The sequence below is a fragment of the Suricata suricatta genome, chromosome 4 (genome assembly GCF_006229205.1).
Source record: "Suricata suricatta isolate VVHF042 chromosome 4, meerkat_22Aug2017_6uvM2_HiC, whole genome shotgun sequence".
Taxonomy (NCBI): Eukaryota; Metazoa; Chordata; class Mammalia; order Carnivora; family Herpestidae; genus Suricata; species Suricata suricatta.
In genome coordinates, this window is record NC_043703.1 from 97,365,510 (window position 1) to 97,383,161 (window position 17,652).

The following is a 17,652-nucleotide window of genomic DNA, read 5'->3' on the forward strand; positions in this document are numbered from 1 at the left end:
TCTCACCTCATCTTATTGTTGAGGTTTGGTTTAGTCTATAAATTACTTTTATTTCATTCAGGGCCTCTGAATGTTGAGTGACAATAGATATACAGAGATTAGACTTTTTCTTTTCTTTTCTAGGAATCCACTAACAATACAATAAAGAATTTCAATTTTTACTTAAAGAGCCACTAGCTGTGTGGTAGTGTTTAGAAAGAACATTAAGTGGCCTAATCTCATTTTAGAGAAGTCATATTTTGGTTATAATTTAGATAGGACATGATATTTGAAGACCATTAATAAATCCTTGTTTCTTTCTGTAAACAGAAAGTTAGAACAAAGTAGACTGAGCTGCATACAATATGATCTTCTTAACAACAACAACAACAAAATCAATATGACTGATCACTGACTTCTTGTGAATCATAGAGAAAGGCCTTCTTTGAAAATAGGGAAAATCAATAAGTGTCAGCAAGATGTGACGTGAGGCATATTTGAAAGGCCCTGATATAAACATGCCCCAATGACAGTGTGATGGTATCAGAAATACTTCCAGAAGTGGGGTGCCTGGGTGGCTCAGTCGGTTAAGCCTCCAACTTCGGCTCAGGTCAGATCTCACGTTCGTGGGTTTGAGCCCCGTGTCAGGCTCTGTGCTGACAGCTAGCTCAGAGCCTGGAGACTGCTTCCGGTTCTGTGTCTCCTTCTCTCTCTGCCCCTCCCCCTCTCATGCTCTCTCTCTGTATCAAAAATAAATAAAACATTAAAAAAAAATACTTCCAGAAGTAAGTTTCCTTAAACTCTCTGTCCTTACTTCATCTGTATTTATTTTTAAAATTAAATTGTTTGGGGGCATATGAAACAATTATTTAATTTAATTGGCCATAACTTGGAGGTGGATTTTGTCATTGTCTTAAAATCTGAATAGATAGGAGGGATAGGTCATTTGTCAAGTCAAAAAGCCTTGAAAGATACTGGAGGACTAGTGGGTGATTATAGGAGAAAAGACAAATGTCATCTGCTCTGCAGTTCCCTTAGGAGTTATTCTGCCCATAGGTTTGTATGTATCCTGTTTATACTATTCAGTTTCTGCCTGGTGTTTATTTATTTATTTATTTATTGAAAATGCTTTGATGATATTGAACACTGTATATCTTGAAATCCTGGTGGCCTGGGGGTCAATATTTCCCCCACCCTATATCCCAGGGCTTATTTATTTTATATTTAGTATTCCTCTTTCTTTATGAACCAAATTATAATAAATTCTTGGCAGGATATGTTTCATAATGAAAAGGTTTTGTTTCACTCATAGAGACAAGAGAGTAGGATTACAGCACTCTAGAACATAATGTTTTGGAATTAAAAAAAATTTTAATTTGTTTTCTAGCTCAGTGACCTTGGTATATGATTTCATTTCTCTGTCATTTCATCCAGGAAAAAATAAAAGTTAACTTAAATTAAGAGTATGGTAATACTACCTATTTAACATGGTTGTTGGTAAGATTAGATTGTGTGTCTGTGTGTATCATTTAGAATATTACCTGGCACACAGGGCTAAATAAATATTGTTATTGTTTATTATTACTTACTCAACAAATATTCATTAAACATGTATTAGGTGTAAATGTAGTGTCCTTGGCACTAGAGATACAACAGCAAGAGCAAGACAAAAAAGAGACTACTTCCATAACGCATAATCTTGAATTGTAAGACTCAGCTACTCTCATTGCCCATTATTCTTTAAAGCAAGGAGAGAAGACTACTACCCATTGTCAAACTGGCTAAAGGAAGCAAATGACAGAAGAGCCTACAAAATTGCATTTTGCTTTGGAAGATTCATTTTATTGTATAAAATGACCAATAGCTAGCATCACAGCTAAAATAATTAAGAGTGAGAATTTGCTATATACTCATTCTAAGTAACATTATACATTGTTGCTTATTGCTTTTCAGATCACTTGTCATAGTTTTCACTGAGTCATTGACATCCCTTACTTTTTCATCATACTAACAACTTTCTTTAAGCCCTCAAAAACACATATCATTATATGGCATTGTTTTCAGTAGTCAATCTAATGGAAGTTTATCCATTCAACTAAACCAGGAAAAGGTCTTTAAGAATTAAGTAATTCAAAGACCAATTAAGATGAAATAAATCAAGTAAAATTTTATCACTATTTCATAGAAAGAAATAATACCTTATAAAATATTACAGTACAATCCTCATTGATTGGAAATTATTTCAACTCTTCCTTAATTCCTCTTTCTTTCCTCCCTCCCGCCCACCCTTTCTTACTTCTTCTCCTCCTCCTTCCCTTCCTTCTTTCCTTCCGTGGCTTTTTTCCACATCTGTCTTCAGTAAAATCAGAGAATAATTTTGGATGACTCAAATTATCTCAAATGACTCTTTCAACGATTCCTCTTCAGGCGACTAATTGACATCTTTAACCTCCCTTAATAGGTTAGTAGGAGAAAGCATAATTTTGAAGTCATTGGATCAGATGATTTATTTACCAAAACAAAAGATTACAGCACTTTATAGTTGAAACAGGCATTACAGATCAGCAATGATAGCAGACTTCAAGTTGTTTTTAGCTGTGTAATTCTTTTTTCAAATGAAAATTTATGCAGAAGTCCAAAGTGAAAAACAGATAAAAGGAGAGATGCTCAGATTGAAATGAGGTGCAAGCCCTGAAGCTCAATTCCTGTGGTGATGGCAATGGAATTGAGTGCAAGTCAAGAATCCCTAGTTTAAATATCCCTTACCAAATTCAAGTACTTCATTTCACATTTGAAGGAATTCAGGCCTGGAATGGTAAAGATATTCCAGACTAGAGATGCAGGTATAAATCGGACCAGGATTAGAACCAAAGTCTGCAAATAGGTATTCAAGATATTTTCTTTTATATTAGAAAATAGTATTTTGTACTATAATTACATTGAAGACTAAACTAGATGATATACTTCTGTTCCAATGCAAGGTCACCTTTTCAGAAGTGCATGTGGGCTGGGAGATATTGTTACAACCTGTTTGAATAATAAAATCTGCCACAATCCTTCTTCTTGACCACAAGAGTTCATATTCCTGCAACATGAAAAATATACTTTTCCCCTAGATGAATATCCAAATTTCATGCCATTGCTGCAACAGTTTAAAGTCCATGATCTCATCAAAACCAGGTTCATGTACATAAGAGGCTTTAATTTATTAAGAGTCTCCTTCCATACGGGTTTTGGTAGTGACTGTGCCAGTTCACTTTTCCACCAACAGTGTACCAATGCTTGTTGCCTTTTGTCTTATTGATGAAAGTCATCCTAATAAGTGTGAAGTAATATCTCATTGGGGTTTTGATTTGTATTTCCCTGATGTTGTTAGGATGATTATTCCCTATGTTTTCTTCTAGAACTTTTACTATTTCAGGTCTTACATTCAAGTTTTTAATCCATTTTGAGTTTATTTCTGTGTTTGATTAACACAGCGGTCTAGTTCCATCCTTCTGCACATGGATATCCAGTTTCCCCAACACCATTTATTGAAGAGATCATTCCTTCCCCATTCTGCATTTTGGCACCTTTGTCAGAAATTAATTCACTACATTTGCATGGATTTATTTCTGGGCTCTCAATTCTGCTCCATTGATGTATTTTTATAGCTCACTATCTGTTTTTATGCCCATACCATACTGTTTTGCTTTTACTATAGCTTTGTAATACTGTTCAAAAGCAGGTATGATGATGTCTTTAGCTTTGTTCTTCCTCAAGATTGCTTTAGCTTTCAGGTTCTTCTGTGGTTTTGTAAAATAATTAGATTTTATTTTTCTATTTTTGTGAAAATTGCCATTGGAATTTTGATAGGAATTCCACTGAATCTGTGTTGTCTCAGTCACCTGGTGTGTAAAAGTCACTGAATTAGTTTCTGGATTTGTCTTAGAGAGAATTGTTCTGTGTATAGTTGTGGATTTGGTGCCTCCATCAGAGGAGGGAATGTCAGGAGCCTCCAAGTTTCCATCTTGGTGACAACATTCCTCTTAAGCTTCCCCTGCCCCCCTCAGTTCATTAATAGCAGCTAGAAGCTAAGCATGTCATGCAACATTTTACTTGAAAATCTCCTTAACTAAATCATAGACTTTATTAGGTTTATTTTCTATTTTTTTTTATTTTCATAGGAAATAGTGCTTGTTATTTAATTTTTTGCCATTATATAAATCTTTTATTCTCCATTATTCTCTTGCATTTCCCTCGAACTTTCCTGTGAGCCTTTAAAAATCCATTGCTCAGGGTCCTTTAGGTTTCTACTCATACCTCAAGGATTTTCAGGTTTGCTCATCATGCTTTCCCAAAAGGAAAGCCACATTTAGGTTTTATTACAGCATTACTCCACTGATCTGGATGTAAAAGATGCATTGAAATGTATCCCAAAGTTAGTGAGGTGTACCAGCAACAATCATTTATTATTGGTTTCCCCATGGCTTTTGGGAACTGACACTGCCTACCGAGGCAGCTCTCCTTAGGGGCCTCTCATGCAGTTGTCATCAGATAATGGCTTGGTCTTGAGTCACCTTTAAAACTTCCTTACATGTCTGACAGGTGATGATAGCTGTTGCCCAGAGTCTGCCTCATCGCACAATGTGGCATAGACCTTCTTGCATTACAGTGACTGGATTCTAAAAGCAAGTTCCACAAGAAAGAAACCGGTGGAAGTCTTAGTGTCTGTATGACCTAGAATCAGAAATCATATTTCTACTCTGTCGTCAGTGGTATAACAACATTCCACCCAGATTCAAGGAGAAAGAAGACCAGTTCCTTTCATAGATGGAAAGGTGGTTAGGCCACGTAGTAAAAAGTCCATGAGCAATAGAAGATTGTATTAGGCCTTTAAAATAATATCTGCCACAAGTATGTACCATAAAACATCAGCTGTAATATTTTAAATTCCAATAAGAAAACATAAAGAAAAAATAGAATAATGATACTATATTTTCATATTAAATTGATAAAAGAGCTTAATATGTTTATTAAAAAATAAATAAAATATTCCCCACAATAGGGATACTATTTGAAAAAGTTGACTGTTTCAGTGCTTTGGTATTTGAAAATAGACAGGTCCAACAAAATGTATGATAGTTATTGTTAGGAGGAAGTAAATATTTCACAATAAATGAGATGAGTCATATGCAGTAGGACAAATAAATATGCCAGACTGTCTTTTTAAAGAGATAAAATAGTCTGAATATAAAAAGATAAAATAGTCTGAATTTTGTACTAAATTCTAAGATACAGTTATGTGACAAAACATAATTTCTCAAAAACCAAATTTTATGACTTTTAATTCTCTTTGCTTAAGAGGTCTTCCTTTTTTATTCCCAGAGTATTTATTGTAAGATAAAGTGTACTAAATAAAGGAAAACCTAATTACTTTAAATGTTGTAGTTGCTTTTAGGGAACAACTCAACATCTTTCAAATTGGAAAAATTCTCTCACTCCTTCTGATGGGAGAGGGAAATGGGGCTAGATTAACAGGTTTTAAGACTGCTGGCATCATGAATCAGGAATTATTTAAGTCATAATTATATGAGGCTCAAGCAGGAGGCTACCTTAGAGAATGCCTTTTCTTAGGTCTCTTATAAAGTCACACTTACCTCTCTAATAGGAACTCTAATTATATATCCCTCCCTTGCTGTTCTTCTGCATTTAAAGAATTCCTTGTAAGAAAAATATTGCATGTCCAATATATGCTAAGCATTATGCAGGTCTAACATGCTATCTTATATTTTCCTTTAAAATGCCCTCTGGTATAAATAATCTCATCATCATTTTGTCTTAGAATCTGTTTGCTCATTGCTTAAATTTATCCAAAAATTACTTTCATTGAATGCTCTAGACATTTAAAAGCATAGAAAAACATATAATGACCACCTATGTACCTATTACCTGGCTTAAGTATTTTAAATAAAATTTATTTAAGTCCTCTTGTAGCTTTCCATGATTCTATTTCTCTCCTTTTCATCCAAGAAGTGATTATTATTAATTATATTACTTCTACCCATGAAAATATTTTTATATTATTTTTGCATATTTTAAAATGTAAAAGATATTGTCATATGTTCTGCAACATTTTTCCCTAAAATTGTTTTTACTTTTATTCATATTGATGCAGAAGGGGTTTATTTATATTTATTTTACTGTTGTGTCAGCTGTGTAATATTCATTAAATTCACCCATTCTTTTTTTCTTTTAATAGACATATCATTTAAAATTTTCACCATGTACAAACCATGTTGCAATGAATAATTTAGGTATTATTTATTGGTTTTGCTAGTCTCTCAAAGTATAAATCATGATTCTTCATTAAATAAACATTTGCACTATATATCAGAATTAACATAAAAATACTAGTCATTAGTAAACCACATCGTACTCTGTGATTAGCCTTCTCTTCTTTTACTACTTTTCCCCTCTCATGTTACTGGAGGATGAAGAGAAGTAAGGCAGAGAAAGTATGTTTTCTAGTCTTCTATTTTATTGAATACGTTTTTTAAAATATAGCTTTAGAAGGACGTAAACAACACTGTGATAAAAATTTAACTTATTAAAATAAAAAAAATCTGTGTCAAAGAAAAGAAGGTAAAGAGAGGTAAGAATAACATGATATCTTGAATATTATACACTATGTACTCATACATATTCAAATACATTTACATTGTATCTATTGAATACTAGATATACTCTAGTTGACTCTAATATTTCCATTATAAAATAAAATAAACTTTCTTAACTCTCTCTCTCCCTGTAACTTTCTACTCACTTATTTATTCTCCTAACATACAATGATTTGAAACCTTGGTTTCAGGGATAGAGTCCTGTGATTCATCACTAGCATACAATACCTAATGCTCATCCCAACAAGTGCTCTCCTGATGCCCATCACCCATTTACCTACCCTCATCAACCCTCAGTTTGTTCTCTGTATTTAAGAGCCTCTTATGGTTTGACTTTGTTTTTATCTCATTTTTTCCCCTTCCCCTATGGTAATCTGTTAAATTTCTCAAATTCCACATATGAGTGAAATCATATGATAACTGTCTTTCTCTGACTGACTTATTTTGCTTAGCATATACCCTGCAGTTCCAACCACATTCTTGCAAATGGCAAGATTTCATTATTTTTCATCACCAAATATATTTTCATTGTATATATATCACATCTTCTTTATCCATTCATTAGTTAATAAACATTTGTGCTCTTTCCGTATTTTGGCTATTTGATAATAGTGCTATAAACTTTGGGATGCAAGTGCCCCTTCGAATCAGCACCTCTGAATCCTTTGGATAAATTACTAATAGTGCAATTGTGGGGTCATAGGGTAATTATGTTTTTAATTTTTTGAGGAACTTCCATTCTGTTCTCCAGAGTGGCTACACCAGTTGCATTCCCACCAACAGTGCAAGAGGATCTCCTTTTCCAAAACGGTGCCAGCATCTGTTATTTCTGAGTTGTTAATTTTAATCACTCTAGCCAGTATGAGATCACATCTCAATGTGGTTTTGATTTTTGTTTCCTTCATGATGAGGGATGTTGAACATCCTTTCATGTGTCTATTTCTCATCTGGATGTCTTCTTTGGAAAAGTGTCTATTCATCTCTTCTGCCCATTTATTCACTGGATTATTTGTTTTTTGGGTATTGACCTACTCATTCTCTCTGCTTTCCTTCTGATGTAGGGAGAATAATGGCTTCCTCAAATATGTACATAACTTAATCCTTTGAACATGTAAATATGCTAGCTTTGAAACAAGTCTTTGCACATGTGATTAATGGTATGGACTTTTGAGATAGGGAGATTATTTTGGATTATTCAGGTGTGCTTAGTCTAATGATATAGTCCAGTGAAATTGAAGAACGTTTCTGGCTGGATTGAAGAGAAAGATAAGATGACAAAAAAATATTTGGAGAAAACAAATGTTGCTGGTTATGTAGAAACTCAATATTACTTGCTCATGGTGCTCTGAACCAAAGAAAGGGATAATCTCTACAAGCTGGAAAGACAAGGAAACAGTTTCTATTCTAGAGCCTCTAGACAGGAACACAGCAATAGCTACATCTTGATTTTAACCCCAGTAAAACCTGTGGTAGGGTTGTGACTTACAAAAGTGTAAGAATAAATTTATATTTCTTATGCTGCTAAATTTATGGTAATTTGTTATTGCAGCAGATGCACGCGCATGCACACACACACACACACAGCTACCTCCATCACTGAATTTCTTGAAAGACACATCTCTTGCTGCTGTCAACATTAATTCACATTGAATTTTCTCCATAACCTACTCATTAGACTTATATCATCATTCTATTAATATGTAGATGTTTCAAAAACATCTTTAACTTCCTGTCTCAAATTTAATAATTTCCCAACTGTTATCTTAACTGCCCTCTTAGCAACATTTAATTCAGTTGATCATTTTTCCCTTATTTAAACACAATATTATTTTAAATGTTTTTTTTTTTTTCATTTGAGAGTGAGAGGAGGATGAGGTGCAGACAGGGGTGAAGGGAGGATCCAAAGTGAGTTCTGCACTGACAGCAGAGAGCCCAATGAGATCATGAACTGAGCCATAGACAGATAGATGCTTAACAGACAGAGCCACCCAGGTGCTCCAAAACATGGTATTATTTTAGATTTTGTTTTAGCAAAAACCTACCTACCTGGCATTCTTCCCACTTTTATACTCTCCTCACTTGGTTTTACTAATCTATTCCCATGTCCATAAATATAATATCTATAAGTTTCCCCATCAAACTTCAATAACCCATCGAGTATTTATTGTTTTCACTTGGATATCTAATCATGCTTCAATAATATGGCCAAGACTAACTTCCGCATTTTTACATCAAATCTTTTCCTATCCTTTCAGTTGCTCAAGTAAACTCCTAAGATAAATCCTAGGTTTGTGTTTACTAACTCCTTACATTCAATCCTTTGGAAGATAGGTATCCACCCTACCTCTAGTCTATCCACTTCTTTTTGTCACCTTTACCTCTATTCTAAGTCAAATCATTGTCATCTCTTGCATGGACATCACAAAAATCTTCCTAGGGAGTTCTGTTTACTTCTGTTCTTTCTATCTCCTTCCCCACACGAAAATTTCATTCATCATAGTTGCCAAGGTGATTTTTTTAAAAATGTGAATGTATTACATCATTTTCTTATTTAGAACAATCCAGTGAAATTATATTTATTTACAATGGAATAATTGTATCATATAATCTCTATTATCTCCCCAAAGTAATGTCATAGAACACTCCTCTTGTCCTCTAATCTCCAGCCACAATGTCTTCTGAAATTATTATTCCTTCTGCCTGAAAGCTTCTTTCCTCAGAATCTTCACTTCACTGGAATCATATCATCCCTCTGATTTCAGCTTAACGGAGAGCTCTCACAGAAAGAGGCCTTCTCTGGTCATCAAATAAAGATTAGTCATCTAGTCAGTATCATAATCCCTGTTTTAATTTTCCACATAATATCAAATTTTTTCTTCTTTATATAGGCATTGACTTATTATCCATTTTGCATTATAATGCAAGCTCCATGATGACAAGGATCTTATCTGTTCACTACTGTATCCCCAGATACTACAAAAATACTATATATATATATATATATATATATATATATATATACACAAACATATATACATATATATACTATACCCTTAATTTGTGTTGCATGAGGAAGTTAGATGTCTTCCAATTTAAAAATTCAAAATTCTATGTCTATGTAAGACTTAAGGGTATCCTTGCATGTGCATAGTATTTTGATAATATCTACACAAATATGTTCATAATCTAAACCAAGTTAATTATCACCAACATAAAAGGCATATCAATTAACTTCAGCCCAATACTTTGGAAGGGGTACCATGCAAAATATTTTGACTTCTAAATTCTAGGTTTTGCTCTAACTGTATTTCATATTAGAACTCCATCTCCTTGAATCTTTTTATTAATCTGCACAATGTGGGGTTGGCATAATATTCTGAGGATGTTATAATCTAACACTGTATGTTGATGCTAATGAAGGAGCATTATTTTGATTCAGGATTCACCTTCCTTCTTCCTCTCCAGTTGCAACTGCTGTCTGTGTTTTGTTAGGAATACAAATAAGTCAATAGAGACAGGTAACTCTTTACTATCTAGAGAAAATACCCACTCTATACTATCTAGAGAAAATGGCAGTCTTGTAGGAAAATTCTTTCATTGATGTTAAATGCATTTGATGTTTAAAAGTGTCCCCTAGGGTTATACTTTTAATAAAAACAATCATACTTCTTAAAAAATAAACCCTTTATTATCTTTGAATATGCTTGCATTATAGTTACTTTAGCATTATTGATGGAGTGATTTGAAATAAAGAATACCTACAAATTTTTCCTTTCTTTTCTTATTGATTTTTTAAATCAATGTTTATTCATTTTGGAGAGACTGAGATAGAGTGTGAGCAGGGGAGGAGCAGAGAGGGAGACACAGAACCTGAAGCAGGCTACGGGCTCTGAGCTGTCAGCACAGAGCTCGAGGTAGGGCATGAACCCACGAACCATAAAATCATGACCTGAGCCAAAGTCAGATACCTAACCAACTGAACTACTTAGGCACCCCAAGAATACCTACCAATTTGTAATCACAACCACAAAATAAAAGGTTATATCACTTTAAAAAGTATTTTCTTGCCATCAGATAAAATATTTCACCTTTCAAGTTGCTTCACCTATATGTTAATCAGTTTCTTTAAAATATTATAAATATTCATGAGACTTCACACATTCTCATGAAAAGACTCTATAACATGGAAAAAATCTAAATTATTTTTCAGACTTAGTGACATTTCTGTAGATATTGATAAAATGTCTCTTATGTCAATATAAGTTTCTGTCCTCAATATTTTTACATTACAAGATATTTAATAAAATGAAGACACTTATTGTCAAAGAACCTTAATTATATTATAGCATATCATGCAATTTACTAGCCTGCCAGCATTAGATAGGCCAAATAGTATGAAACTATTGAGGAATTTGATTATACATTGTTGAACATAGAAAGAGGATGTCTTGGAAAATAAAAGATGCAGTTGTAACTCTGCCCTTTCTCACCTCATAAATCAGTAATGGCAAAGGACAAGACTGAAACCTAATAAGATCATGTAATTGTCAATTTATATATATATGCTGAAGGCCTTCATGTAACAGTTTTAAATCCTGGACCCAAACCTCATGGAGATGTGGCAGCTGCCCACTGAATCCCAACCTTTATTTTCAACAATTCAGATTTGGCAAATTTATTCCTTTTGACACCCATTTTTTTTTACCTCCCTGAACTAAAGGCTAAGATTGCACATCTGGCATTTGCATAGCTAGTGACTCTGATGGATGAGCAGGGGAGTTGGTCAACGACATGCAGCAAAATTTCAGGAAAGTATATAAAAATGAGAATACTGCATACCAGTAAAGGTGTTCTTTCTGAAATGAATGAAGCCAATGGTAGTGTAAATTAGGAGAATTCTTTTGGAAATCAATCTAATATTCAAGCATATTACCAAGATTCCACAGTTATTAATTACTAACTTTATTTCTTCTATATTAATTTCTTTCTGCTGCTGGATTTTTAAAAATGTTTTTGGTTTTTATTTATTTTTGAGAGACAGAGACAGTGCGAGCATGGGAGGATCAGAGAGAGAGGGAGACACAGAATCCAAAGCAGGCTCCAGGCTCTGAGCTAGCTGTCAGCGCAGAGTCTGATGCCGGGCTCGAACCCATGAACCATAAGATCATGACCTAAGGTGAAGCTGGACGCTTAACCGACTGAGCCACCCAGGCGCCCCTACTGGATTATTTTTAAGCAAATTCCAAATATGTTTCAATTAATCTGTGAAATTCATTACATAGTCTTTCTAAGACATGGATTCTACTTTTGGAATATAACCACAATACCGTTATCCTACTCAGAAATCAAAAATAAATTAATAGACTCATACAGACAGTAAGTGTCCACATTTTTCTATTTGGCTAATAAGTCTCTTCCACCTCCTCCCTGCTTTCTCTTGTTCTCCTTTAAAAACATATTCATTGAAATTGGTTGATATGTCTCATATTTCTTTTAAAATTTTTTTTGTTTATTTATTTTTGAGAGAGAGAGAGAGCGCGTGAGTAGGGGAAGGGCAGAGAGCGAGGGAGACACAGAATCCGAAGCAGGCTCCCATGCTCTGAGCTATCAGCGCAGAGCCTGACATGGGACTTGAACTCACAAACTAGAATATCATGACCTGTGCTGAAGTCTGATGCTTAAACTTCCAGGCACCCAGTTGCCCCTGCCTCTTACATTTCTTTTCATCTATATTAATATTTGTTATCCTTCTCTTAGCAGTGGAGTATGGACAACTTCTTCGGGGTCCATTTGCTTGTTTTTGCATTTACCTAATGTGTGAAATAAGTGAATTTTATCTTTTAAAATAAATTCAATATACTCAATAAAAACAAATTCAAATTTGACTAGAACCTGAAATTTAGCTAAAAATGAAACAATCATGTTAGAAATGTAAAGTATTTGGCATTATAGGGTGAAACAAATATGACGATTACTAATTTTTAAATATGTAACTGAGGAGAGCCTGGGTGGCCCAGTCAGTTAAGCATCCAACTTCAGCTCCGGTCCTATCTCATGTTCCTGAGTTCAAGTCCCACGATGGGCTCCGTACTGATAGCTCAGGGCCTGGAGCCTGCTTCAGATTCTGTTCTCCCTCTCTCTTTTCCCTCTCCCACTTGCTCTTTTTCTCTCTCAAAAATAAGTAAACATTTAAAAAGTATTAGAAAATTAAAAATATATATATTTAATTGATTCTTTGTTCCAGGTAATAGAATGTCATAGTCAGCCTACTCCACCCTGTCCTCTTTCGTTCATCTCCTACAGTATATATTGGCAACCCCTGAATTTCAATTAAGTTTTTTTTTCTCCCTCTCTTTTTCTGCTTCCTACCATAATTAGCTTTCTAAGTCTCTAGTGTGTTTAAACAATTTACTCCAATTAATTTGGATCAGGTGATTTTGTACACTCTTCTGACATCGCCAGATATTGAGCTGCCCACAATAATTTCATTTTCCAATAAGCAAGTCAGGCTAGAGAAGAACCTGAAAGAGCAGAATACACTGATTAATAACCCATTTCCACTGTATTCTCCCAGTGTGTATTGTCAGAGGAAAAGAGAAGTTTGGATTGATTTATGAGGTGAGTGCACATTTGCAAGTCCCATCTAGCAGCAAAGAAAATATAAGTATATGCTCAGTCTTTGCTAGTAGTTTTTCATTGCTGCACAGTCTCTACGTTCCTTACCAGTAGCATTTAGATTTTGAGCTCAAAGAAATTCTGTTTTAGATAGCACAGCTATCCTCTTCCAGCCTTCCATAATATAATACCACTCTGCAGCCTATATTTTTCCATGAGAACACTCTAGAGAGATGCTATCTTTTACTGTGGGCTAATAAAAAAATAAATTTTTGTACCTTTTGCTTATAAATGATGTTGCTCTTACAATAAGCAAAATCAAACATGGTCACAGTGTTCTTTTCATACCTTTCACTTATTTTTCACTTTTTTCAAGAGACTCTGCAGATAATCTGATTTCTTCAAGCTCTCCAGTCCAGAGCTATCAAGGGTCCTGGTAATCTTCATTCTTCACCATCCCTACAAAATTTCCCTGCTTTGGGGGCGCCTGGGTGGCTCAGTCAGTTAAGCTTCTGACTTTGGCTCAGGTCATGATCTCATGGTTTTTGAATTTGAGCCCTGTATCAGGCTCTGTGCTGACAGCTCAGAGCCTGGAGCCTGCTTCAGGTTCTGTGTCTCCATCTTTCCCTACCCCTCCCTTGCTTGCAGTCTCTCTCTTTCTCAAAAATAAATAAACATTAGAAAAAAAAAAAAGAAGTGTCTTGGTTCATTCTATTTGAATTTGCTGTTCTGTCAAAAGGTACAAACTCCCAGTTATAAAATAAATAAGTCATGGGGATAAAATGTGCATCATGGTGGCTATAATTAATAATACTGTACTGCAGATTTGAAAATTATTAAGGAAGTAGATCATGAAAGTCCTCATCAGAAGAGATAAATATTTTGTAACTGTATGGCAATGAATGTTAACTATGATTATTGTAGTGATCATTTTGGGATATATAAAAATATGGAATCATTCACTGTTACACTTCTGAAACTAATATGTTATGTGTCAATTTTACAATATAAATACACATACACACATATATATGTATATATACATATACATATATATTTGACACTGAAAAAAATAATTCCTCTTTGAATCCACTTGTCTAACAGTATATCTTTTTACTGTAACATGCTTTCCCATATTAATGTGATGATTAGTGAATGCATAAAAATCTACCATTCGTTGAGCATCTGCTATTTACCATTTGAAATTTTGTTGTATATATTACATTTCTGTAACATTCATGAAATAATTTCTTGTAATCTTCACTATCTCTGAGAAAGGCATTTATACTCTTATAGCTGAGAAACTAAGGTTCAGAGAGACTAAATAGTTCAGCAAATTTTACAAAAATAAGAAATGGTAGAGCTGGGTTTTGAAACCATAACTGCCTGATTGCAAACCCCATGATTTCCCCCCATGTTCCATTTCAAGTCTTCCCTACCCCCAGAAAGTATCACAGACTTTGGAGAAATGGATCTGATTTTATCTATGCATTCTTTTATGGTATAAAATGTCTTATGTGTGTATGAAATTGGCAAGCAGAAAACTGCTGTTACAAATGCCAACCACAATTTCACAGGATATTTGTAGATTTGGTAAATGGCAAAATTTAGCTTTTTAGCACATCTAAAAGGGAACTCGGTATCTTAGTCTACTTCTGACATTCGAACAAAAATAGAGAAATGTATTTTTAGAATGTAAACGTGTCCTTGCAATATGTTGCCAACAAAGTCTATTGGAGTTAGATTTTTAAATGCCCCACTGAAATTTAAAAATTGCCTTAGGAACTAGTACCATGAAGACAAAGCTCGAACTTAATGCTATTTACTTAGCAGAAGTCACATATCATCAATGGGAAATAGAGTATTGAATCCCTTTTTTAACAGACACCTATAAAAGGAGGATTTATTTTTTCACATCTACAAGGATTAAATCATATCCTTTGCTAAGTATGTAAATGTGACTAATTGAATTAATGCTCTGTCCACAAGCCAGTTCCTTCTTCTGCATTATTAACAACTATGATGAGGAAGCATATTAATAACAAAATAACACAAGACAAAAATGATTACCACTTCCAGGTTAGTAGGTTAGTGAGAAGAGGTGAAAAGTTACTGAGTAACCACTATGGCAGGACAGTGTCATAATGCCCAAATACAAATTCCGTAGTTTAGTCTATAAAAGCATTCATCTCAATGCCAGGGTAAAAAAAAAAACAAAAAAAAAAACAAAACAATGATGAATTACATGGAAAAAGTGGGAAAATTAATTATTAAATCTGTCTGCACTCATAAAGACCTCCTACCTAAACAAACACTAAATATTTCAAGTTGCAGTTTGACCTTTCATACACCTTTTACATAGGCTCCCTTTCTTTAACAAAATGCTACAGAGAATGGAAGTGTTGTCAATTAAGTAAAAAGGGTGTTTGCATCAGTCTTTTCATGTGTGGAATTTAATGACATTTTAAGGTTAAAGTAAAAGTCAAGCATCGATTTTTTTTAGTGTCTTCCCCTAATGCACCTAATGAATAGACATTCCAATAAAAACCTTTTAATCCATTCTAAACCTTTCACTATCAAAAGACTTCTTTTCTTTTCTTCTTTTCTTTTATTTCATTACTTAACTTTTTTCATCCCAACTGGCAAAACTTCAGAACAGAAAGAAACGCCAAGTCAAGATGACCTAGGGAATCCAAATCCAGAAGATCTTGGCAATGATGTATTCTAAAATAAAGCTAATTAGATGAATCACACCTGTGCACATACATTTTAGAAATAAGGAGACTGGAAATTCAGAATTAGGAGAATATTAGTTTGGATGCTGATAATTTTCCAGATGATTGAAAAGATGCTTAGATCTCTTTTAATTTACTTACAAGGTCTAATGTAGATATTACTATATACATATTTTGCCAACATAGACTGGCCTAGATAAAATATGTAGTTGAATCACAAAGTATGAGTAAATTCAGTCCCATAACATCATGAACCACAATATGAATTATAAAAAATATGATCCTCTAAGTAGAGCTTTACAATTTAAACGTAGCTTTGCATACATAATATTTACCTCACAAGGTGATCTGAGGTTAGAATGAGATGATCCCTGTTTTATGGGTAACATTCAATAGTTTACTAAAATCACAGTATCAGATAATCATTATTTTGACCTCAACAGATTTTTATTTCAAATTCTAAAGAACACTGAAAAGATCAGCACATTAGACATATAAATAATTAATTAAGCTTTCTCCTATGTTACAGATAGTAAAGAAATAATAATAGTAATAATAGTACAATGGTTAACATATATCTACCAATTACTGTGCACAATTCAACTTTCTGAGTGTATTGCATGTATTAAATATTTTAATACTCCTAATGACCTTAACCAGTAGATATACTATGATTCCATTGTATAGAGAAAAAAAATAAAGGAGAAATTTAAGTAACTTTCCAATGTTTCGATAGCTAGTAAGCTTCAGAGCTCAAATTCAAACCTTGTCATCTGTGTTGTCCAATGTCCATATACATAACTGCTGTGAGGGTTTTTTTTTTATGAAACAAGTTGAGATATGCTGAGGGATTGGAGTTTTCATCCAATGGTGGGGAGTAAATATGGTGGTAATGTTTGGAGCAGAAAAGGTGAAGAAAATCAGAATGGTCTACTGTTGTCTATGTGTGTGTATGTTTCTGAGAGTTAAAGGTGGGTCCAGCAAACCAGATCAGAATGAGGGGAAAAGGTACAAAAGAATAATCTCACTTAATTCACTTTGCTAACGAGCCCCTGCTCTAACCCCAAGATTATCAATAAATACAAACTGAGTTCGGAGTTTCTTCTTTAAATTTCCAGAGTATACAGTAAAGAGCCTTATATAGTTCTCATCAATAATTTTTTCTTAAACAAGTCCATAAAAGATCTTTGCATTTCCATATCTGAAATAGCTGGGGTGTGCCATAGCTGTGAAAAAGAACAGAGTCTTGAAATAAGAATCAAAGGATATATTTTGAATCCAAATTCTTTCATTACCTTTTGGTGAGATTGTGGAACACAACTCACTTATCCTTGTTGGATTTCAGTCTCCTCTTATTGTAATAGGGATGATTTTTTTTCACAATGTTGTTATAAATGTCAAATAAGGTCTTATATACAAATGACAGAGACCAATAGCAACAAAAGGTCAAATGATAAGGCATTGAAGTTAGTTAACTATTCATTTTAATGGAGGTTTAACATAGCTATTTTGAGGCAAGTTATGAATTTTCAAAAAGTTAGAGGGTGGTAAAAGACAATTATCACTAAAATCATATTGAAATATCAAACTTGTGACCTGGGAATTCATCATGAATTTGCAATCCTTGAGGGATAATACAATTGAACATTGAATCAGGAGTTGTA